This window comes from Fundulus heteroclitus, chromosome 3 (genome assembly GCF_011125445.2).
Source record: "Fundulus heteroclitus isolate FHET01 chromosome 3, MU-UCD_Fhet_4.1, whole genome shotgun sequence".
In the NCBI taxonomy this organism is placed as follows: domain Eukaryota; kingdom Metazoa; phylum Chordata; class Actinopteri; order Cyprinodontiformes; family Fundulidae; genus Fundulus; species Fundulus heteroclitus.
In genome coordinates, this window is record NC_046363.1 from 4,612,562 (window position 1) to 4,639,037 (window position 26,476).

The window sequence follows — 26,476 nt, forward strand, 5'->3', positions numbered from 1 at the left end:
CACTGCAAAGTTTTACAGACTGCAGTGACAGCTATTTGATTAAAAGGCCAATTTGTCATCATTCAGGCTTGACATCTGAGTGAAAACCTGCAACATGTATTTGAACAAGCAAAGAAATACAATTTTTTTTTTAAATAATATCTACTAAACATATGTCACATTGTTAATACAGGTCACAATTTAATTTATTTGCCAAGGTTGTGGGTACAAAAATAAATTTGACTTCAGATTCTAACTTCATTAAAACACCAGACAAAGTAGAACAGCAAAACAACAATAGATCCATCCATCCATCCATTTTCTAACACCTCTATTCCTGTTGGGGTCATGAGGGGTGCTGGTGCCTATCTCCAGCTGTCAATGGGTGAGAGGCGGGGTACACCCTGGACAGGTCACCAGTCCATCGCAGGGCAACTACAATATGTATATAAAAAAAGAAAAACAACATTATAATGGGGAAAGGTAAGAACAGGGCAGTATGGACAAAAGAGGGTTTTTAGAAAGTTTTACTGATCATTGTTTGTGTAAGTTGAAATGTCAAAAGGGAGATAGAAGTTGTTGCCCCTCTACTAGATCCCCATCCATGTTTTCCTTCTTGATATTGCTGTTGCTTTTTGGCCACCTTTCAGTTTCAGCAGTCATCAGAACGCTTGATTTTATCAGCAAACCAGCAGAAATAGTTTCCGTAAGAACATGATCCGATGACAATTTTTTTTTACAATAAGATATACTTCAGCCATGTTGGCTCTACTGAAGTTCTGAAGTCTTTTCTTCCCACTGCTTAGCAGACAGTGGGATCTGTTTGCTTCCACGTCAGTGTTTGTGAGATCACCAAGCAGGCAGGGTGAAGGAAAGACAGGGACTGTGAAAACTGGGCCTCGTCTTCACAAACCCTCAGCCAGAGGTCACAAAGAGGCGAGTAGGACCAGTATGTAGATAGTCTGGTAAACCTCCCATGCAGGTTGGACACGTGTTGGTTTGTAAGAAACCCCTTTGGAGCATCTTTTGTCCTGTGTGGCTGGTTGATGAGAATCCTCTACTGTATTGGCTGGCAGTTTGGGATTTAGCAATATTTGTCTGACAAATAACAGCTTAAGTCTCGACCTCTGAAAGTTTAGATGATGAGGATTTAAAATAAAAAATAACGTTGGGACATTTAGATTTATAAAAATAATAATTGAACATCATTGATCTCACAATGGAGAAATTCACTTCTGCATCTTAACCCATCCCCTTGGGGAGCAGTGGGCTGCCACTGTGCGGTGCCTGGGGAGCAATCTGGGGTTAAGGGTCTTGCTCCAGGGCTCAGAGTGCAGGCTGTGGGGATCAAACAAGGTACTTGCAACCCTCTCAGAGCGCAAGCGCACTGCTCTAACCACTAGGTCACCTGTCAAGGAAGTGGTTATTCATGACAGTGCTTCTGTGATGTGTTATCTGACCTGGAACCTGAGCTGCTGGACACTTTCTAGCTGATATGTTTTGGAACCCACATGATTCTTCTAAAACATTAAATGATATAAAATGTGCTCATGATAACTTATTATCATCTCCAGAGAGCAGGTCAGGTCGACGTGTGCATGTGCGTCTCTCCTAACAGCCGGAGCTCATCAGGACCAATCAGGAGGAGCATAAAGTGGAGCTGATGCTCTGAGGTAGATGTTTGTTTTGCCATTATGCAGGGAACCAGTTCCTGTGTTCCAGAGCTCCGTGTTCATTGCGATTGTGAGAGAAATACTCTTAAGATCTCCTCTCTGCTGCTCTGGCTTCCCTTGTGACACCAACTGTCTGAATCCCTCCAACACCTTACCTTTCGCTCTCCTGCCCCGCCACCGTTAAAGGTTTTTAATGTCCTCCGATCTTAAGCTGACAGAAAACAACAAAAGAAAACATTCCGCAGCCACAATTCATCATCACCTGTCAACCTCAGCTCCTTTTATTTTTACCTCCATCACCTGCTCAAACAGGACGAATTCCCATCTGGCAATATTTCAACATGGGCCGTTTTCAATGGTAAATAAAGACGGGTGCCCCACAATGGCAGCCCACTGCTCCCCAAAGGGATGGATTAAATGCAGAGAACAGATTTCATTGGAATGTATGTTGCAATGACAATTATGATTATTATTTTAAAATTTTGAAATTGATCTCATAGTGTTGGTATCAACACATTCTAGAAATGTTTATAGAAACCTACTTTATTGGGATACAGGAATGCATATTTTTAAGCCAATACTCAGACTCATGGGTATCATCACAGATTACAGCTGCTGAAGCCTTTGAATCTTTGTTGCACTTTTCAGAAATGAATGGTCCTATGGAATAACTGTATATAAGACCTTAGCAAGGATTTTAACATCCACATTAAGGAGGTTTAGGTGAAACATTAGTATAGAAACAATGGAGGTGGCGAGGCGTTTGAAGGAGTATATTGATATATAATTGCTTTATGTTTTTTTGGTATGTCACCAAGGGACACTGGAAAGGAGAGATAACAGTTACAGTAGCAGAGGGAACCTGTGAGTTGATGATGATGAGACTGAGAAGAACATTGATTATTGGCCTAGAAGGTTTGAGTAGTCCATGAGGACTACTCCTCATGGACTACCCAAACTCTGCCTCAGGGTGAGGCAGAGTTTGTCTGATGTAGCATATAGAAAAAAACAATCTCATTTAAAGTTGGTTCTAAAATAACAGAAGATAAGTTTTATTGGAAAGGCTAAAAATGAAAATAAATACCAGAATAAATACTGCACAATTATGGATAATATGGCATACTCGGGCAAAAAAGATGCATTATTTAAGTTAACTGTGGAAAAAATTGTGGAAAAAATACCAGCCCATTTACAGAACATTATGAGATAATGTGCAAAATGCATGATGGTACAGCAGCATCTCAACGTAGGGTTGACAGTTGCGCCTCCAGAGCCTGGATAGGCCTTTGTGAAACAAATAAAGCATGCACTGATCACATTATGACAAGCCTGGCTTTATCACTTATCCTGGATTTCTAAATTCTGCTTTTGTGAAACAGCTCTCTGGATATTTACAAAATGTTCCACACTATGTCATGCCAGGTGTAAGTAATTCAGGTTAATGCTCGCCCTCACCTTCTTCCAGGAGACCATGAGGTCGATCACAGATTCACTGATGCCAGTGTTGAGCTGTGCGCACCAAACTTCAGACCAATAGAGCAACATCTCTTGATGGAGGCTGATGAGGAACTGAAGCACATCACACTCATATTGATTTATAAAACACATTGATCTGGAGCTACTTCTATAGCAAAAAAAAGTTAAATTGATTTCTCTGTTCAATACAATTCTATAACTCTAGAGGGCGCTATCTCACTGACCCTTCCCTAACTCCTGAGAGAAAAGAAAGATGTGAGCTGAGGTTGGAAAGTGCATGTCCCTATAAAAATAGATCTAGATATACATAGACATAGTGAAATCATACATAGTGCCAGTGTCTGATTAACAGGAAAGAAGCTAGGATAAAGAAAGACACAAAATCAAGAAGGTGCAGAAAGTGAGCAGGGGTGAGTGGATAAAGGATTATATAATGAAGTATATGTGCGTGTGCTAGTGTGAAAAGAGAGAGAAACATACACAGCTCAGCAGGACATTTGCACTGTTCTATAAGGGTTAAGTTGTTGGATGTATGAAGTGAATGTATGCATACAGTCACTTTAATTAATCACCGTTACCAGCTCTATTCTTTTTTAAGCAGTGTCATATGCTTTAAATTCAGTTGCCTTCTGATCCCTGAACAGCTGATCATTAACATGAAGTTTATCTACAGCCACTGTGGCTCTAGCTTCCTCTCCAATGTGTTTTTTCCTGACTGGAATTAATGCTTACCTTCGATCAAGGATTACTTTTGGTCACTGACGCTAAAATTCTTTCCCTGTAGCTCTATGCCCCGACTTTTGACCTGCTCTTTTTGCTTGTAGTGCTCAAACTTAGTTACAATAGGCCAAGGCCTGTTGTTATCGGGCTTCTTAGCTGCAAGCCGGTGAACGCGGTGGAACGTGATGTTCTTCACCTCATCACCTGGGAGCTGATGCTGGAGAAATTCATGGACAGTGGCCTTGGCGTCCTCGTCTTGCCACTGCTGGATCCCAGCAAAAACAAGGTTACCACGCATACTTTGTGCCCGTAGATCCAGAATGGACTCTTTCATTTGCCCATTTTCTCTGTACAGCTCCATCGGTAAGTTTCCTCATGTTATCCCTCAGCGTTTGATTCTCGGCTGTGAGTGAAGCTACTTATTGCTGGCTGAACTCCTGCGACTCCCTCAGGGCTTGAAATTCCTCGTGGAGGACTTCTACCAAGGCAAGACGGGCATCCAGGCTGGGCAAATGTTTTTTTTTGATGCACGGAATCTCGGCAGAAGTGAGTGATGCAGAACCCTGCATCCATAGCGACCACCGTAGCAACGGTAGGAAAACTGCATCGTGTCTTTCTGACAACCCACTAAAATCTCTGTAAAACACTAATAAATGAAATATAGTCTACCTTCCCTCAACAAAGATTATAAATATTATGCACGCTTCTTGCTAGAAATGTCAACAAAATGCATATAAATGCAGTAGTTTTCTTTAAATGTTGAGTTTTCCACAGGGAACTGCAGCCATGTTCTCTTTTCGCGTGGGGAAACTTGTTAGTCATGTGACTTGAGCATACTGAGAACCCGATATTCAGACAGACGACAGAGTTACGTTTTAAAAGGTTTATTGAAATGGCTGAGTAACAGATGAAAATGCAGCCAGACAGAGCTAGACTTGACGGATGAATAGTGGCTGATGAGGCAGGCAGGCAGAACCAGACTTCACCAGATGGAAGCACGCAGAGACAAACTGGAACCGGTGATGAAGGCAGGAGCTGACTTGAACAGACGATGCAAGTTGAACAGGAACTAAGCAGAAGTTATTGGATAATACAGACTTGACCTGAAGCAGTAAATATTTCCCAGTGATGCAGAGAACAGCACAAAGAATCCAATACTTATTCTCCACCAGGCAGAGCACACAAGCACTATTAAGAAGACACTAGGAGACAAACATTTGCAGGCAATGGGACAATACAAGATGTTCTGGCAGGGAGGGGATGAGTGAGGCAGAGGATCAGACAGAATGACTTGAGGGTAATTAGTGGCAGCAGGTGGATCTGGTAATGTGTTGAGTGGTGGCTGGGAGGTGACTGAACAGAGAGAGGGGTAGGAAAGAAAAGTCCAAAAACAAAACCCAAATCATGTCAAACAGCCTCTGCATCTTGGCGAGATGCTGGTCAGCAGTGTTGTAGTACTCGAGTCTGAGACTCAAACTCGAGTCCGACGAGTCATTAGCTAAATTTAGAGACTTGTGACTTGACTTGGACTTGAGCACTGATGACTCAAACTTGGACTCGGACTCCTACATTCAGATCATTCTGACTTGGAAATTGAGAAAAAGACTCAACTTTTTTTATATCATTAGGCTATAATTTTAATATGTCATTAGAATATTATTTGGTGTATGATTTTAATATCTAAATTATTAGTGCAATGTGGTGGAGTGTGGATTTTTTTTAGTTTAAAAACATGTAGGATATGCTTACTTTAGTGCGGAACTTGGACACGACTTGATCAATAAGGACTCAACTTGGATCAATAGTGACTCGACTCAGACTCGACTCAGATTTTTTTTTAATGACTTGGACTGGACTCGGACTTGAACACTGGAAACTCTAACCTGGACTCGGACTCGAGGCATAGTGACTTGACTACAACACTGCTGGTCAGATACAGTTACCCCCTCAAAGAAGCAGAGGCCAGAGTGAGTACTGCAAGCAGTTGCTATGAAGAGGGAAAATGTGTCATGATATGAGATCGAACTCTGGTGCAGCAGCAAGAACGCCGTGTCAGATAAAGGTTGAACAGGTTTATTTACAATAGAACAAAATGACGGTTGATCAGAATCCGGGCTGATTTCCAGGGCTGCACTAGGAGGAGAGGTAGCTATTAGAACCACTCAGAAAATAGATTTTAAATGAATCTTAACACAAGAAGAAGAGCTTACAGTGGGCAGGGTGTGGGGAAGTCTGGGAGGAGGCAAATGCACCGCGGCTCTGAGTCTGGCTGGTGACAGCGATCTGCAGGAGGACTGGTGGATGGGTGGAGGAGCAGCGTAAAGGTTCAGGTAAGGGACTGGACAACAGACGCAGGTCTCCATGCACAAAGCTCCAGGAGAGTGAATATGAAGAACGCGTCAATCTGTGGAGGAGGACGAAGAGAAAGCAAAAAGCAACAGAGATGAGCTTGATTAGCACTCAGGTGAACAAACTATCCTGCGTCTGTTCCAGAGCTCCAGCTTCTCTCTAGAGGCTCCACCTGATGAGCCTAAAGAGCTGTACCTGCAGAGGTGCACCCTGGGAGGAAGGAGTAGGGAACGACTCTTAATATGAACGTTAAGCCAGCAATCTAAGGCTTTCCCAGAGCCCAAACTTTTCAGCATCATTCACCTCCGTGTGTCCAGGGTGGTCCAGTTCCACACTCCATCATGGCCTAAGCACCAGGCTCAGAAAAAGGCAGAAGGTGTGAACGTGAGCATTTTAGCATTGAACAGGTTTTAATTGACAACTACAGATTTAAAAAAACAGCTGATTCAGACCCTGAGTTTTCAGAAATGTTTTCATCTAATGTTGAGCAAAATCATTAGAAAACTAAAGTTTGCTTCTCTTTTTACTTCATGTAGTTATATTTTTACACCTTAGTGCAGTAACTCAAAGATCAAAAGACAATGTAGATCCCTTCAGAACAGTTTGGCTTTACTTAATAAGACAAATGTGTCCTTAGAACTGATATGATTCGCTCAGTCTTCAGGCTTCACTAGTGCTAGAGTTGGTTGAACATTTTATCTGTTCAAAGTTATGTTTAGAAGCCAATCCCTTTAATTGCTGACATTCATTGGGTGTTTCCATCACTTGGTCCATCTACTAAACAAAGGGAATTTTGCCAAACTATTTCACATATGAGATCCTGCCTTCTTTATTAATATGTTTTATGGATAAATCATGCGCTTTACCTCAAATGTTGATGTCCATTTCTTTCTCCATGTTGGCTTTAAATGCTGTTGAAACATTCAGCTCCCTAAACAACAGAAGCATGAAAACCGTATTGTGGTTATCACTTATTTTAGATCGAGTTGTTTACCAACTCAGAAACACAGCTGGTTGTCCCCTGATGATCTGATTCCCAAGATCTCTCAAGTAAAATACCATCTGCATTTGACCCACAACAAGGTTCTCCCATCCTCTGGCCCCTCCCCTCATCTGAGGACGGCCTAAAGACTCAAACGGACAATAATTAGTCAATGATTACAGAAGCACAATTACTGTCAAAACGGAACTTTTTCACAACACATGTATAACTGATCCCATTCAGTCCAGCCCATACCACCTTGTTCTTGGACAGCTTCATAAAACTATCTTGCCTCAAATCTTTGCTTCAGTTGGAAGTGACCACCTTTAACATAAGGACCTTCCTGGAAAATCTGAAAAGACGGAAACATAAAAGTCCAAACACAAACGTATGGTTGAATCATGTTTTGGTGCTATAGGTTTAGTTTTTGCCTCAGTTTAAGCCAAAGTCAGCATCAAAGCCTTAGAGAGAAGTAACTTTGCACCATCACTGACTGTAGTAAATTAAGCAGTACATGCCAGATTCAACAGACCTACCCATCAATCCCCAAACGGAACTCTGTAGGTGGATCTGCTGCCTGATTTCTGCAGGAAGCACAAACAGGTCAGCAGGTTATAGGTCACAATGTGAGCTTTGGGAACAGTGGAGACATGACCCACCTGCTGATGGTGGATGTCAGAGCGTGGAGGGGATGTAGAGCTTTAACTTGAAAAAGTTTAAGACAGACTCTTTATCCAGTGGCCATGTAAGGGGGAGGCTGATTGTCTTTTCAGAGGAGAGAAGACTTGAAGACCGGCTGCAGAGGTGAACGCTGATGTTTGATGTTGGCGCTGCTGTAAAAATCAAACGTTTTATGAAATTTGGAGACAGGTAGCATGTCGAGATGATGGGTGTAGGCCTACCTTTGCTACCCAACAACAACTGTTGCTTTCAGAGAAGAGGTTAGTTGAAGGCTCAACATCATCAAGTTTGACCGCATTCATCAAAAGAACACGTTCTCTTCAGGTCACTGTGGAGGAAGTTTCAATTATGTCATATGTACCACAAGCTTTAACTGGAGTATATTATCACTCAGCGATATATGATCCCCCAATAGGACTGTAAGATTGAGAATGGTCAGAGGTTGGAAATGATGAAGAACTGCTAACCTGGATGGTGGAGGTTTCCTCATGAGTTCAGGACCTTTTGCATGAAGTCAGTTAAAGCAGAAGAAGACATGGTTGTGCACGCAGATGTCAACTCTGCAAAAGAATGAGGGTGGGGGTTTTGCAGGTGGATGTAAACTCTGCAAGAATCTCAAGGCGGAGGTTTTGGAGGAGGAGGACATAGATTCAGCAGGAGCCTGAAAGTGAAAGTCTTAAAGATGGATCACATATTTGCAGGAGCCTGAGGATGAAGCTTTTGCAGGCGGATGTCTGTAGGCTGCGGTTTTTCAGACAGATGTCAACTTTGCCTGAAAATGAGGATGGAGGTTTGGCAGGTGGACCTTAACTCTGCAGGAGAAGACAAAAGGTTGAGATTTTGCCTGCAGATGGAAATGCTGAAGGACACCGAGGGTGGACGTGTTGCAGGTGGATGTGAACTCTGCAAGAGACTTAAAGTGGAGGTTTTAGAGGAGGAGATCAATTTAGCAGGAGCCTGAAATTAAAAGTTTTAAAGGTGGATCACATGTTTGCAGGAGCCTGAGGGTGGAGCTTTTGCAGGTGGATGTTTGCAGGCTGTGGTTTTGCAGATATGATGTGGGACAAATTACCCTATTGGTGTGAGTGGGTATGCGTGGGTAAGTATGTGAGTAGTGGGGAAAGAAACTGATATTTATGCTTGTATGTGGATTGCTACATTGCTATTATACAGTTGCAGATACAGCATCAGACCTATGTCCTCAAACACAGAGTTTTAGAATAATACTTTTGTCTGTGACAGATAATAATTGACTACTTGAGACTTGAGGCAGCATTAAAAACTCCCAGTGTGGTTATTTTGAACTACAGAGATCCCAAATGTGAGTAACATTTGCCTGGGTTTGAAACTGATAATATATCTTGTAGGAACAGCAATCAACATCTTCTTGAAAGAAAAACTGATTCATTTATATATAAAAATCAGATGACGTCAGTTGGAATATTTCTCAATATAGCAAAATTGTTTTAAGGAGAACAAAAATGATTAGAGTAAGAATTACAAACTGAATAGGAGGTAGTCTCAACAAATTGGCTGCTAAGCCATCAAGAGGTACTCATAATACAATGGTGAGATGTTTGTATGGTGCAGAATTTAATCCTATTCTTTAATAGTTTAAATGTGTGAATTACCACGGTAACATTTATACTGGCTTGAAAGAAAGTCTGATTCTTTCATTCAGCCTTGATTCACTCCTTCTATAGAGGGGAGGGCGGGGGTCTTAGAAGAGGATTGGTTCTAGAGGCAGGTCCTAACATGTCAGTGTTTTTCTCACAGAGAAGAGAATGCCCCAGCAATATGTGCCTCAAAGAGATTGGAAATACATGGCACCTATTTCATCCATTTCTATTGCTGATGATCCAGTGACTGCTTCTCCAATTTGTAGTCAGTCTTTGATCTTGTTACTAGACGCAGTTTGTAGGAGGCGGTCGTTAAAATAGGCAGTAATGTGGTAAACATCAGAAAGCCAATGTCTTAAAATGGCCACTAGCATCTGTCAATTGATCATAATCATAGGTCGTAGGTCACACATCTGGTAGTCATAAATCATAGGTCACGTGGTAATGTCATATTGTGGGAGGAGGCTAAGGGCGGGACTTCCGGAGCGGGACCGGGTAGTTTTGCAGGCAGATGTCAACCCTGCAAAAAAATTAGGGTGGAGACTTTACAGGTGGATGTTAACGCTGCAGGAGATTGAGGGAGGAGGTTTTGCTGGTGGATGTCAACTCAACAAAAGAATGAGGGTTAAGGTTTTAGAGGAGGAGGAGGAGATTAATTCAGCAGGACACTGAAATTGAAAGCTTTAAAGGTGGATCCCAGGAGCCTGAGGATGGAGCTTATGCTGGTGGATGTCTGTTGGCTGTGCTTTTGCAGACAGATGTCAATTCTGTAAAAGAATGGGGCTGGAGGTTTTGCGGGTAGATGTCAACACTGCAGGAGATTGAAGGTGAAGGTTTTGCAGGGAGATGTCGACTTTGCAAAAGAATGAGGTTGGAGGTTTTGCAGGTGGATGTCAATGTTGCAGAAGCCTGAAAGGTGGAGGTTTTGCAGATGGATGTTAAATTTGCAGGTGGACACTGAGGGCTACAGTTTTGCAGATGGATATTAATTCAGCAGAAGATTGAAGGTGGAGGTTTTGCAGGCAGATGTCAACTCTACAAAAGAATGAGGGTAGGGGTTTTGCAGGTGGATGTCAATGCTGCAGAAGGCTGAAGGTGGAGGTTTTGCGGGAGGAGGTCAACTTTGCAAAAGAATGAGGTAGGAGGTTTTGCAGGTGGATGTCAATTCAGCAGGAGCCTGAAAGGTGGAGGTTTTGCAGATAGATGTTAAATCTGCAGGTGGATATTAATTCAGCAAAAGATTGAGGGTGGATGCTTTGCAGGTGGTTGTCAACACTGCAGAAGATTGAAGGAGGACGTTTTGCAGGTGGATGTTAAATCTGCAGGAGCTAGAAGGTGGAGGTTTTGCAGGAGGAGGTACATTCTGCAGGAGCCAGAAGGTGGAGGTTTTGCAGATGGATGTTGAATCTGCAGGTGGACACTGAGGGCTACAGTTTTGCAGGTGGATGTCAACACTGCAGGAGATTGAGGGTGGATGTTTTTCCAGGGAAATGTCAATTCTGTAAAAGAATGAGGCTGTAGGTTTTGCAGGTGGTTGTCAACACTGCAGAAGATTGAAGGAGGAGGTTTTGCAGGTGGATGTTAAATCTGCAGGAGCTAGAAGGTGGAGGTTTGGCGGGCAGATGTTAACTCTACAAAAGAATGAGGGTGGATGTTTTGCAGGTGGATGTTAAATCTGCAGGTGGACACTGAGGGCTACAGTTTTGCAGGTGGATGTCAACACTGCAGGAGATTGAGGGTGGATGTTTTTCCAGGGAAATATGAATTCTGTAAAAGAATGAGGCTGTAGGTTTTGCAGGTGGATGTTAAATCTGCAGGAGCTAGAAGGTGGAGGTTTGGCGGGCAGATGTTAACTCTACAAAAGAATGAGGGTGGAGGTTTTGCAGGTGGACGTTAAATCTGCAGGAGCCAGAAGGTGGAGGTTTTGCAGGTGGTTGTCAACACTGCAGGAGCCAGAAGGTGGAGGTTTTGCAGATGGATTTTAAATCTGCAGGTGGACACTGAGGGCTACAGTTTTGCAGGTGAATATTAATTTAGCTGGAGATTGAGGGTGGATGTTTTTCCGGAGAAATGTCAATTCTGTAAAAGAATGAGGGTGGAGGTTTTGCAGGTGGATGTTAAATCTGCAGGAGCCAGAAGGTGGAGGTTTTGCAGGTGGATGTAAACGCTGCAGAGCCAGAAGGTGGAGGTTTTGCAGGTGGATGTAAACGCTTCAGGAGATAGAGGGAAGAGGTTTTGCAGGTGGATGTTAAATCTGCAGGAGCCAGAAGGTGGAGGTTTTGCAGGTGGATGTAAACGCTTCAGGAGATAGAGGGTAGAGATTTTCAGGTGGATGTTAAATCTGCAGGAGCCAGAAGGTGGAGGTTTTGCAGATGGATGTTAAATCTGCAGGTGGACACTGAGGGCTACAGTTTTGCAGGTGGATGTCAACACTGCAGGAGATTGAAGGAGGAGGTTTTGCAGATGGATGTTAAATCTGCAGAAGCCTGAAGGTAGAGGTTTTGCGGAAGGAGGTCAATTCAGCAGGAGCCTGAAAGGTGGAGGTTTTGCAGATGGATGTTAAATCTGCAGGTGGACACTGAGGGCTACAGTTTTGCAGGCAGATGTCAATGCTGCAGGAGATTAAGGGGTAGAGATTTTGCAGGTGGTTGTCAACACTGCAGGAGATCGAAGGAGGAGGTTTTGCAGGTGGATGTTAAATCTGCAGGAGCCAGAAGGTGGAGGTTTTGCAGGCAAATGTCAACTGTGCAAAAGAATGACGGTCAAGGTTTTGCAGGTGGATGTCAATGCTGCAGAAGCCTGAAGGTGGAGGTTTTGTGGAAGGAGGTCAGTTCAGCAGGAGCCTGAAAGGTGGAGGTTTTGCAGATGGATGTTAAATCTGCAGGTTGACACTGAGGGCTACAGTTTTGCAGGTGGATGTCAACACTGCAGGAGATTGAAGATGGAGGTTTTGCAGGTGGATGTCAATGCTGCAGGAAGCTGAAGGTGAAGGTTTTTCAGGTGGATGTCAAAGCTACAGGAGCCTGAAAGGTGGAGGTTTTGCAGATGTATGTTAAATCTGCAGCTAGACACTGAGGGCTACAGTTTTGCAAGTGGATATTAATTCAGCAGGAGATTGAGGGTCGATGCTTTGCAGGTGGATGTGAAATCTGCAGGGGCCAGAAGGTGGAGGTTTGTCGTTTTTCAATGTTTTTTTCTTGGCACTTCAAATTTGGGGTCTTCTGTGTCCAAGTTGTAAAGAGGAGGATTTTGCCCACTGCCATAGGTCATTTCCACTCTCACTAACCCATCATTGTTGACAGACGTTGAAATCGTGGGCTTGTTCATCCTTTCCCAAAGCTGTTGTTTAATGCGCCGCCCATGAGCCACACTGTAAGGTCGGATACGACCGTTCTTGTACCTGTGATGAGGAGAAACATCAAAATGGAAGTCAGAAACACAACAACTGAATTTCTATAAAACATTAGTATACAAGTCCGGACTTTAAATATAATTATAAACTGACCGCAGCATGTCGTCGACCACTTCATGGAACACCTGCTGGTAGTTTTCCATTGGGTGGTTATGGATCATTGCAGGTCCGTCTTCCTGTACATCAGCAATGGAGGGCTGGTTGAAAACAGGCAAGGAACGGACAACAGGGAGGTCTGCAGGGTTGATGGTGCCCCTACGCTTTAGGATCAAATTTTCATAAACGCAGGGTCCAGCGGTGGATAGCCCAGGAGATGTGAGGGGCTCAGGAACAGAGGGCTGAGTGGTGGAGGGCTCAGGAACGGAGGGCTGAGTGGTGGAGGGCTCAGGAACGGAGGGCTGAGTGGTGGAGGGCTCAGGAACGGAGGGCTGAGTGGTGGAGGGCTCAGGAACAGAGGCTGGCTCAGGAGCTTTGAAGAGGTCCAGAACAGAGGGCTGAGTGGTGGAAGTTCCAGTAGCTGTGGCAGGCTGAGGAGCATAGAAATTCTGAGGGTAATTGCCATATCCACAATTAGGGCAGGTGCCCAGGAACATTGGAGGGTAAAAAGGTAGAGGCCAAAGGAATGGATAGGGCAGTGGAGCAGTGGAGGCCCCAGGATTGGAGGGCTGACTGGTGGAGGACTCATTAAGAGTAGCAGATTCTGAAGTGCTTGATGGCTCAGGAGGGGTGCATGGCCAAGCAATGGGGAAGGCTCCAAAGAGCAGTGGTGGGCCGTATGGCATAGGCCATAGTGATGGGGATGGCAGAGGAGCGGAGAAGGGCCCAGGGGCACTAGAGGCATGTTGAAAGGTCGAAGGCCCGGTTGTGGTGGCGGGTTCAGGGCGGGTTGAGAGCCCAGGAGCAGAAGGCCATGTAGGGAAGGGCCAGGTAGAGGTGGCAGGCTTAGGGCGGGTGGAGGGCTCAGGAGGGAAGAAAGGGCCCTGGAGTGGTGGTGGAGCTCGTGGTGAACGGGCTGAGGGCAAAGAAGGCTCAAAAGCACTGGAGATCTCAGGAGCTGCGGTCACAACAGAAGGTTGCCAAAGACGAGCTGGCCTTGTACGCTTCCTCTTCTGGGGAAGGTTGACAGAGTCAGGAGTGCGATGGCACTTTCCAGACAACTTTGTGACCTGGAGAAGATAAGGACCACAAAGATGAGATTGGAGCAGAACCTACTTTGAGGTTTAATTTATTAAAAACATACAGCAGATCTGTATGTTGTGTCCTATTATATTTAGGATTTCACCAAAGGGATTTTTCTACATTCCAGAATTTTGTTTCATTTTACAAAGATTTAATGTAATTTAGTTGTTATTAAAAGTGTTTGTGTTAATGTTTAAAACATGAGAATTAGATTTTATCCGCTCGTCTCGGCAGCATGGACACTCCCTAGAAGTCCTGTCTACTGAGGTCTTTGCTGCTTTCTGACGGTCAGATAGATTGATAGGACGTTCACATGGTAAAAAACGCATTAGACCGAGGCTGCATTTGTACAGGAATATCACAAATATTACAGCACAGAATATTGCTCATTATATCAGCTTTTATTCATTTAGATGCTCTGTTTTTCTTTATGAGTAATATACCATAATCATCATGATTGTAATTTTGCCCAAAATAAAATCCCTCTAAACCAGATTATTCCCCAATAAAACATGCAGATAATAGCACAGATGGAACAAATTCAAATCAACCACTTTCTGCGTTTGTTGTTTGACTTTGGTTGGTTTCTGAGAGACTTTAATTGTTGGAAGACTGTTTTTAGAGAAAGTATTGTTTTGAAGAAATAATCTGAAACCTTTGAGGGAAGTCAGAGGAAATCTTGATCTTTACCCTTTAGGCTGTTTTATGAAGTTCTTTTCAAATTTTAACAGACTGATCAAAGTTTTGAACCGAACCTCATCATTTACTTCCTGAACAGGTAGTGATTGGCTGCTTTGTAAAGATGTTTGATATTTCCTTGAACATTCTAAGGACCTGCATACCTGTTCCTGAACTGAGAGAGACCGACTGAGTCCACTTTACAGTTGTGTCCCAGCAGTAATTCAGTTTTTAAATGTTGCCGCATGAAAACAAACATTATTTCACAGCAAAGACAACTTCTCTTCATGTTATTGTTAAATCCAGTGATGTGGAAAAGTATTTACCATCTTAAAGATTTCTGGTTTCTGCTTTTGCTTCCAACTTAAATATTTCAAATTATGAGATGAATTTTAGGATCACACAAAGCTAATCTGAGAGAAAACATAATGCAGTTTTCGAATGATGACCAAGGGGAAAATGATTGGTCCGTGCTGTTTGTAAAGTTGCTGTAGCCAAGGCTGGCACAACTTATTAGGTTCAGGGGTCTGGGTTGAAGATATTTTGGGCTATACAATGAGAGTGTGTAATCAATTTGGCTTTTAATGAACAAAATTCAAGTATTGCTTATTCAGGCAAAGTCTAATAACATCACATCAAAAATTAAACCATTGTCATTGCCATTTATGATTTCAGTAGCCAAAAAGGGACAAACTTGTCAGCCATACTCGTTTTCCCTAAGGGTCTTCTAAAAAAGGACGTGCTGTCGGTGGAGGAGTAGAAAACAACCAAAGATGACTGTAGATCATTCTGCCTGCCTTTTTCTGTGGAAGTGGATGAACATCCACTCTTTTCCCAGCGTGAGGGAAGAGAAAGTAAACAAAAGAAAAAGAAGTAATAACCGCCAGAAAACGAGAGGCTCCATCAGCGTAACTATCATTACCAGGTGGAGTGTAGATAATTCAGGAGAGAGCAGGGATTAAAACGAATGCGGAGGCTGCAGGCTTTTGCTGGACAGGTAGGTTAATTCAATATAACAATGAAGTTTATTTTGGCGTTATGTTAGAATCAGGGCTGTGTGGTCCAGCAGCTACTCTTCTACGGAGACGGCTCGTTTGTCTTGTCTCCCTCTCTGGGAGTATGTGTGTACGCAGAGGGATGGACTGATAGATGGTGTCTATAGCGCAACAGCGCGGGCGGGTGTCTTTACTCATGTTTATAATTTTAGAGCCCCAATAAGCGACTGCACATTCAGAAACAGGCCCAAAAACCACAAATCACAGAATTTACAAGAGACTTTAGAAAAAAAAAACAAGACTTTTCACCAGTGCTGAAGACCATTTCAAAAGATGACCATAGCCATGGCTTATGTAGTAGTTATTACGCGCTTAACAGCAGGTCATTTGTAATATATTTAGTGCACCACCAGATGGTAGGTCAGTATGTTAATCTTACACACTGGGGCTTTAAGAGAAAAATACTGAATACATAATTTGCAAACCTAATATTTATTTCAGACCTAAAAATTTAGTTTGAAGATAAATATTTAGGTCCACAGTCAGTTTGCAAACTAAATATTTAGTTTTCAAACTAAATACTACTAAAAAATGAAATGTTTAGTTTTAGTTTATTAGTATATTTATTTTCCAAACTAAATTTTAATTTTCTTAGCTAAATATTTAATTTGCAAACTAAATATTTATTTCGGACCTAAATATTTAGCTAAAATGCATATTCACTTGCCTATAAATGAAAGTGGGCTACCAAAACAAAAACTGGGTCTTGCTAATCTCTATCTACATAAGCTACTGCTGCTGGAGCGACTGAATCACTTCCGCTGTTCTCATCATTTCTTTAAACCTTCAATCATTTTCCTCTCCATGTGTCCAACATTCTAGCTGAAAACAAAGACGAGCCATTTTAACGGTAATGCAGAAATTCACTAATGAACCTACAGTAGGGAGAATTCCCCGTTTTCCAGGGACAGTGCCTGTTTTTGACAACCTGTTCCAAACATAACCTACCACCAGAAATGTCTCTGATTTCAACATTGCATTAATGACTATCAAATATTGCGTGCTATTTTGATAGCTTGTTGCATTGCTGTTGGTAGAAGCAGAGGCAGGTGGGTGTTGTGTCTGCCTATGACATGCTTTCCACCCCTATCGGCATTGTTACCCCTCCAACCCCCTGGAACAGCTCCAGTTCCTACAAACTATCATGACAAAATTCTTATTGTTCGTGAAGTTGGAAGTGTAACCGGATTTCATTTGAGAAATCTGGTCACCTTAATGATTTTGGTAGGCCAGCCAGAGCTGGGAAAGTTTCCCACTGTTCCAAATCTTCTCTGTTTGTGCATGGTGGCTCTCACTGTGGTTTGCTGGAGACTGCTCACCTTAAAGGTCCCTCTGCAAACCTTTCCAGACTTGGATCAGGACCTGCTGTGTTATTTTGACCCTACTTCTCAGATTGTGTGTAACTAGTTCTAAAGGTGGGGCAGTAATCTGACTTAGTTGTGGCTAGTGAAACTGAGTTTAACTATTGAAGAAAATATGCTTTATCATGATTTACTTAGGGGAATGATAACTCACTAACTTTCACATATGGCCATGGGATGAAAACTGCATTTTGCATTTACTTACATCATCTTTATCTGCTATTAAAATGTGTTTGTTAATTTTGAAACACACAAGTTTAAAAAAAAAAAACTTAAACCGGATTAGGGCAAAGAGCTTTTCACAGCACTTTACTGTTTCTGGTTTCACAACAGTAATGCATCTGTCGTGCCATATTAAAGCCATGATGAAATAGTCAATGTCAGATTGTAGCCAGTGGACAACTCAGAAGGGGGTTGTGTGAAAGAGTTTCACGCTTTCAGGCTGGGACGGCCTCTCTCTCAGCAGGGCTCCATGCTGTTAGACCACCCCCCCACAGACAAAAAGATTAAAGCACCCCAGGACAAAGCCAGTTGGTCTTCACTCGTCTTCCTGGCTCTGCTCTGGAGGGCAGGGCTTGCCGCCCTGCGAGCCGCACAGACAAAAGACTTCCAGTACTCTTCCTCTGCCTGGGACATCTGAAGGAGTGTGGCGGGGCCAGCCACACCTGATCCAGAGTCCGCTCTGGCAGGGCCTGAAAGACGCACAAGCCAGCACCTGGGAGGAATCTCTCTTCGCCCGAAGGATATAACCGGGCAAATCAGAGTTAAGTCTGCTATCTTAACTTCAGCGCCAGGCGCAGGAGGGAGAAATCCCTCCACGCCGAAATGGGCTTTGTTTATTTCTCTTAAACTGTTACAGGAAAGGTGACTTGAGACAGCGCGGATTAGCCTCCTTCCCATCCACTTCCCACGCTGAGAGAAAGAGAGAGCTGAAATAGAAACTGCATGGAGCATCGGTTGAGACCCCCCCCCCCCCAACCACAACCACATATTGCTGCTCATAGACATTATTATACGTAGACACCCCATTGGATGCTGCCGGCTGCTAGGCCGACGTGCCCACAGGGCGGCCATCTTAGGTCAGACCACGGATCAGACAGCTGCAGTCAGAATGAATAGGAGGCAGCTCAGATCTCATTTGAATTATTTGTTCACAATGCTGGTGACCTTTCAGACAGATTACACATATTTATTCAGAACCAAAACTATTTAAACTAAAGTGAAACTGGATGAAAAATGTACACACACTTACATATTTTGCAGTTACATATTAATATCTAATAAAAACACAAATTATACACATAAATTCTACACACATAAATCTCTCTCTCTCTGTTTAAAAGGAAAGAAAGAATGCTTCAAAGGCAACAGGTTTTTTAATTTTCCTGGAACCAGTGATGAGCTACGGAGGCTGAGAGCGGGTGTATTTGAATGCTTTCTTTTACATTTGAAGGACTCTCATAACTACAAATTGTGTCTATCTATGCCTAAACTGAGAGCCACTGAGTTTATGTCACACATACTTGTTGTTAGAACAGATATGGGGTCCGTTCTTCGTACGTCACTAACTCAGTTAGCTGGATTTGATTGTTGACGATTTGGCATGATCTTGAATCGTTTGGTTCTTCGAAAGACATCCTGCACTTGTTGTCATAGCAACATGTGCACAAACTTAAGTCTGCTCGAGAGCAGGCTTATTTCATGTAAACAGGATTAGATCACGGCTTTATAAGCGGAGGAGATAAGCAAGTCTGCCGTAGCCATGTCTTGTCCATTTTTACGACAGCAACCTGTTGCGGAAAGTGCAAGAATAATTTCTTATTATAGAACAAGATCCTTAGCGCAGCGCAACAGTTTAATTGTAGAGAGATTTTTCTTGGTGGCTGTTATAAACAGACAAACACATCATTTAACAGTGGCTTTTAAAGAGGAAAAAGTGGTGTTAAAGCCATAAATAGAAAATATTTAAGTTATTTGTATGATGGTTTGCTTTCGATTTTTATCCTATTCAGTAAGAAGATTTGTTCAGGCCATTTTATTGTGAAGTTTAGTTTTACTTTGAAAGGCTTGCTTCCTGTCGAACCGTATATTGTATTAGAAAAAAACTATGGATGGATTATCTAGACACGGAGCAATACAGTTGTTGTTAAAATTCCCAGTTTGCACGTGTCCTTTACTTCCAGTGTCTAAGGAATGACACCGAAATTTGGATCTACCATTTTGTAGAATATTCTTGTACTTCACTTGTACTTGTCCCCATGTTTTAGTGGGTCCTGTGGAAGCTTGTTCTGCTTGGGAGAAAAACTGTGGGCGTTCTTTGGCCATGCTGAACAGCCAATAGCAGCGCTGCTGATCAATGTTTCTACTATCGATACATTTCCCCTTTTAAACAAACGCATGAACGCGCAGTTATCTCAGATAACTCAATCCAGCCATACTAATCATAACAACAGGTGTGTTGGAAGAACCCAATTAGCCGGATCAGGATTAGCCAGATGAAATAATCTTGGATGTGTCATTTGATCTCAGATGTTTTAAGCAACGTATGAAGAACGGACCCCAAGTCTTAAATGTTTCAACACAGAAAGCGTTTTAGTTATAGAAAGGTTATTACTGATAGCATGATGGATTCAACTAATCTGCTTTCAAAGACACCGTTTAACTAAATTAAGCAACAAACACTCAGAAAGTTCAAAGACTGTTGATTCAATTAGTAAAAATTGTTTTAATAAAACAGTTATTACCAGCAATTAAATAATAGTTGTACTTCAGCCCTATTATAGAAAATAACGACTCCATCAAGGCCGAGTCCAAAACAACATCACCATTTTCTGTAAATCTAGATTTCTGTTCACTTCTACGTGACTTTACCATGTAGCACATTCACTCTAACTCCAGAAGTGTTTCTTTGATAGTTTTTTCTTTGTTTTTTTAGTTAAATAAACTTCAGTGAACTTCAAGTGTTAAGAACACAAAAACACAGAAACCATGACAGACTTGGAAAGAACTGAAATCTTCCTTTTTTTCCTTCCTGAAAGTTTCTAGATTGACTTTTTTCAGTTTCAGAGACAATAATTGTTGTCAGGAAGATGGACATCTTTAAGAGAAGCGATTTTTAAGGCAAAATAATCAAATAAGGTCTGAGAAGGCTTTAAGGTTGGATTCTGGCTGGTGTTTAAATGATGCCGCCATGATGCACCTAAGTGGGAACCATAGCAACCATGGCCTTCACAGCATATCTCTTAAAATCAGCTGTTTTAAAACGTAAAAAAAAAAAGCCAGATCTAGATGTCTACACAAACCTCATTATGGAAGCTGAGAGCGGACCGGTCCCTCCCATACTTTTTGATGATGATTTTCTCGTTATGAGTTAATTTTCTCCTTTTCTAAAGACAACAAAGGCTGTTTTCTGGTGATAATGGGATGATTTATCTGGAGAAAACAAACTTCGTCGGGCAGTTGTCTCCTTAAATGACGAGGCTGATATAAAAAGTTATCTCTAGAAGACAAAGGGCAATTTCAGCTTGTGTTAGACCTCGAGAGAAGTAAAATCTGATTCGTTGATCATGATCATGTCAGATCATGGTTCTCCACCATCTGACATTTTCAGCATTTCTTTCTTTCCTTTTACATTTGAAGCACTTGCATTCTCATCACTACAAATTGTGTCTATCTTTGCCTAAACTGAGAGCCACTGAGTTTATGTCACACATACTTGTTGTTAGAGCAGTTCAGGTCTTAAATGTCTCAACACAGAAAGCGTTTTAGTTATAGAAAGGTTATTACTGACCACCTTTATGATGGATTCAACTAATATGCTTTCAAAGACATCATTTAACTAAATTAGGTGACAAACACTTTGAGGGAAGTCAACGACTTCAACGACTGTTGATTAAATTTGTAAAAAATGTTTTAATAAAAATAGTTATTACCAGCAATGAAATAATAGTTTTACTTCAGCACTATTATAGAAAATAACGACTCCATCAAGGCCCAGTCCAAAACAACATCACCATTTTCTGTAAATCTAGATTTCTGTTCACTTCTATGTGACTTTACCATGTAGCACATTCACTCTAACTCCAGAAGTGTTTCTCTTTAACATCATATAACTTCAAGAGTTGTCAAAGCTTCCCCAATAAAACCCACAAAAACCAATGCAGATTTTAAAGAACTCAATTCTCACGTATGACATGCTGAGAATTGAACGACGTTCTTCGGTTTCTGGCAGAGTTGAATTCCTGATGTAGATGTAGAAATCCTTAAAAGGAGTGATTCTGCAAAGTCTGTGAAAATCTTTCTTGAGGGTTGGAGTTCAGTTTGTGTTAAAAATGATGCTGCGATGATGCGCCTGTGGAGGAACCATAGCAGCCATGGAATCCTCTTCATCATTTGGAACTTTGGAGTTTTTACAGATTTGGACTACAATTCTGATACTCTGTCAACACGGTAAAGATCTATAATAGACTATGCAGTGGAAATCAATGCAAAAGTCTTTCTCTGTTAAAAAGCCTGCAGAACATACACTACAAGTCAAAGTTTGGTCTCCCTTTTCCTTTTATGGTTTGTCTTTATTTTTATTACTACCTCTGGGAACTCCTTCAAGACAGCCGGAACTAACCTCATGAAGCTCATCCATAGAAAGTCAAGAGTGACCAAAGCAGTCATCAAAAGGAGTAGAAAAAGCCCAAATATACAAGATGTTTTAAGTTATTTAACAATTTTGTGTTTGATACACAATTCTCTATACTTTTGAGTCCTAGTTTGATGTCTTCACTTTGTATCTGCAATGTAGAAAATAATCAACATAAGAAACTACTGAACGACAAAGGTGAGTCCAAATTTTTGACAGGTAATGTGTGGAGGTCATTTGTCCACATTCAGAGAAAATGGCAAACTCTTTCTTGCTTGAAAGCAAAGAATCAGGCTTTAGCTTGGATTTAGCTTCAGCTTTCCAGTTTCTGGAACATAATTAGGCAACAAGGCCTGTTTGTAGAAAGAGTTTAGGTGATAAATTGTTAAATGGTTTATTGTCTAGAATCCTGAGTTCCAAATTGAAAAACATTTAGAGAAGTAAATTTTTTCCGTTGTTTGGTTGGTGGGAAGCTCTATGAAGGTGTAATTAACAATGTAAACATTCATTTAGAAGCAGATGCTACTGACCTTAGTTGAAACAGCTTCAAACCAAACATGCCACAGGTGGCGCTCCGTCCTCCTCTGCTCTGTTGGACTGCCATCTTAATGCTGCAGCACAGAGCAGATGTTTATCTCTGGAGCAAATGACTTCAGGTGGCCACAATGCTGCTGTTTCTAAAATAAAAAAAAAAAAACAGAAGTTATTTTTCGCCATCAGAGCTTTCATCTACACCACATAATGTAGGCTGGTGACGAGTATACACTTGGTACTAAATAACACATTTTTCCTCTCTTGATGACATCACCGCGTGTTACTTCCTATTTGACAATGTCTCGGATTAACGGTTTTATAAGATTTATTAAACATAGGTTTAGTGAACGACGGTTGGACAAAAGTCGTTCCTACCTTCTAATATATGGAAGTAATCCTGTCCTTAGTCTTACTCCTATCTCCACTGCAACAAGTTTGTTCTTTTTCTGATTATAAGATTTATGAATCAAAAATGAAGATCGCCGTAAGAATTACCTTGTACTGGTCTGATGTAATATTTTGTTCTTTCGTGTCAAAGTTTGATCAGTTGTAAGGGGAGAAAAAATCATCAAAATTAACAAATAAAGGCTCGAAAACATCAATGTGTGTAATGTGTGTTTCTCTGAGTGAATCAAGTTAGTGAAATAAATTAACTTTCCAATATTATTCAAATGTATTTAATATGACTGTATGTTACCCTCTGGTTCTTCCTCTCTCTGCTGGTTCCTTCTATTCTCTCTTCCATGTTCCTGCTCTGCGTTTTGGCTTCTTTTTAATGCTCCATTTTGGACTTCAGTTTTTCGTAGTTTCCTTTTTTTTTATTTTTTATAAAATGTCTGTGTTTTGGACTTCCTCCACCTTCTCCTCGCCTGCAAGTGGTTGATTTCCTGACGATAACCAAACAGAAATTAGCTGGGATAGAACAGACTGCTGCATTGCTGAACAGAAGATCTGGGTTATGAAAAAGCATTCATACTCTGTAATCTCACATTTTAACAGACTTGAATTTATGTTATCGGGATTTGATGTTATAGCCCTGTCCAGTCGCTTCATGAGAAACTGTGACAAACAATCGTTGGGCTCTTCAGGGATAGGGTGTGAATGAGGAGCAAAGAAAAAACAGTTTAACAGTTTAAATAATTACATTTTATTAATGTATCCCACACATAACATCGAAACATTAAAAACCCATAACAGCAGCACACCTTTCTGGTTTTTAATCCAGCCCTTGGATCAGAAGTGTTCAGAGCTCTTTATTGTAACCAGAACCGTTTTGGGATGTGTGTATTATGTGGTTGGTGTCCAGGTGGCGTATAATGTTTAGATCCCGCTGCTTGGACCAGCAGAGGCAAAGTTCCTGCAGCTCCAATGTGTTGCTCTGGCCATTAAAGAAGTCTTCTCCTGTGGATCTGGATCCTGGATCACCAAAGAAATCTCCTCTCTTCCACAAAAAAAAAAAAAAAAAAAAAAAAAAAACCTGCCTATTGAAGGAACATTACTTAATATTGAACAACTTTTTCTAACACAAACTCGCACATATTCTATCACATGGACTTTGTTCAATCTACTGTTGAAAGATGAATTTTCTCTCGTGGAACTTCAGTCAATTGTACAAAATCCTAGGAATAGCCATCTTTCTTCCTCTCTTCAATCCAATCATTGTACAATATTCTTAAATTTCCCTCATTGTCAAATGATCTACCAGAATTTCCTGTTCCAACAGGGAACACCTGCATTATAAGCTGGATGACATCTGAGGCTTTTTTTCATTATTACCATCAAGAGGCTGAGAAATTGTGAAGAAACTAATCATTTTTATCCATTTAACAATAATCTCAGATTGTTTTCAAATATTCAAAACATAGATTGCAAGGCCCAGCTATTGGGTCATCCACAACACATCCCTGTATAATGTTAGCATGTGGCTACGAGCTAACTTATCATGTTCCCTTCAACACGTAACTCACCGTAGAGTAATAGCTCAACAAAAAGCCCTTCAGCAACCTAGAAACCATTTCTCCAGAATGAGGAAAAACAATGTTTTTGAGAACTTTGAGAGCAGTTGCAGTTTTCTCCTGTCCTCCACAATCCCCTCCATCCCCAGGCATGAAAACGGGTCAGGGGTGGAAAAGGTGAGAAGGATTAAACCCATCTGGGGGGCATGCTCCCCAGGAAGAAGATTTTGTACCATTTAATTTCAAAGCACTAATCTAGAGCACTTTCCTGTCAGCCCACTTTTGATAAAAGGACCGCAAGTGGCATAAAAAATGGATCAGTGAAATCTGGCATTCAAGCCATGTCACGTCTAATTTTGTACACACAGTACTGTTTTAGAAAATTAGAATATTGTGATAAAGTTATTTATTTTCTGTAATGCAATTAAAAAACATGAAATGTCATACATTCTGGATTCATTACAAATCAACTGAAATATCGCAAGCCTTTTATTGTTTTAATATTGCTGATTATGGCTTACAGCTTAAGAAACCCAAATATCCTATCTCAGAATATTAGAATATTTCCTCAGACCAAGTAAAAAAAAATTTATAACAGCAAAACAAATTCAAACATTTGAAAATGTCCATTAATGCACTCAGTACTTGGTTGGGAATCCTTTTGCACAGATTACTACATCAATGTGGCGTGGCATGGAGGCAATCAGCCTGTGGCATTGCTGAGGTGTTATGGATGCCCAGGATGCTTCAATAGCGGCCTTTAGCTCATTTGCATTGTTGGGTCTGGTGTCTTTCAGCTTCTTCTTCACAATACCCCACAAATTCTCGATGGGGTTCAGGTCAGGGGAATTGGCAGGCCAATCAAGGACAGTAATGCCATGGTCAGTACACCAGTTACTGTGAGAATCTGATGTCGTCTCTTAACCACTACCATACTTTAGATTTAGTTTACTGAACCAAGCTGAGTGTTTTTCAAGGCTCAGGAAACCCTGCAGTGTTTCGAGTTAATTAGACGATTCAAGTGATTAGTTCAATAGCCTACTAGTATACTTTTTCACGATATTCTAATATTTTGAGATATTTGAGATATTTCTAATTTTCTGAGACAGTCCTGTAGATCTCAGGGTATGGGGAGAAAAAGCTTCAGCTTAAACCTGATTACGGCTTTCTTTGCAGTTTCTCTTTTATTGGTTGGTTTATTAAATCATTTAAATTATGACACTGACAGTTTGCTGCCATCATCACAGTTTGTGATGCAGTAAATGGGGAAGCTTCTATACTCTCTTGTGGGTTCTTTCAAGACATTTAACAAGACCTGGCAACCCTTCTTAGAATATGAAGATATCACAACTATCTTTTTGGAAAGTGACTAGATGGCCTTGGGGCCTTTGCCTTTCTTTTTTATTTTATTTATTTGTTGTTTGTTATTGTTAGCAGGGAAGAGAGTTTAAAAGAAATCAGGTTGTGTAGACATAGAAGCTGTTCTGCCAGCTGTTCAGGCTGTTACTATTGTTGTCAACAAACTTTTTTTCACCGTTAATTTTCCATCCTCTTATAGGCACATTCCAGGTCAGATGCACATCAGTGACCTACCCACTGGTCACTGTCCTGGGTCATTAGAAGCTATTGCTTGGTGTGAGTGGAGTACTTGGTCACAAGAATCATGAAACTGCTGATGATTGGAATGAATTTGAGAAATGTGTTGGAGGACCGAGCAGTACACACTTGGGAGTTGGAAGCCCAATCCTCCCCCTCTGTTTAGTGATGGCTTTTTCTTTTGACAAGATGGCTTCTGTCATCCCTCTTTCAAACCATCTGTTCTCCCCAACCAAATTCTGGACAACAATTTCATCAAAAGAGTGTCCTTTGTTCCTGAGGAGCAAGTGGACTGCTGAGTCTTGCCCTGAGCTGATGGCCCTCCTGTGCTGTGTTGTGCGCTTATGTAGTTGTTGTTTGGTTTCTCCGATGTAGGATGATGAGCATTCCTCGCTCCAATTTAAGCCTGTTTGTGGTAAGGGTCTAGCCCTGTGACTTGTGATTATTCATCTGCCGTCAGAATAAATTGCTAAACTAAACTCTGAAGTTGAGTCATTTTTAGAGGGTGTTTATTGTGGTAAGCTGCTTAAAGGAGTTAAACGGACTGCTGGGGAGCGACCATATTCAAGGGTGTACATAATATGAATATGCATA

The 26,476-nt window shown here is 41.5% G+C and overlaps 1 long non-coding RNA gene across 1 annotated transcript; it reads right to left on the reverse strand.

The window, feature by feature from the left end:
• Positions 1-5,826: 5,826 nt before the first annotated feature.
• LOC110366559 lies at positions 5,827-7,516 on the reverse strand. The gene is made up of 7 exons (XR_004927968.1): positions 7,435-7,516; positions 7,257-7,321; positions 7,064-7,128; positions 6,501-6,543; positions 6,393-6,407; positions 6,059-6,252; positions 5,827-5,981 (listed from the first exon to the last, which is right to left on the reverse strand). It is a non-coding gene; the product is annotated as an uncharacterized LOC110366559 (long non-coding RNA).
• Between the last annotated feature and the right edge of the window lie 18,960 nt (positions 7,517-26,476).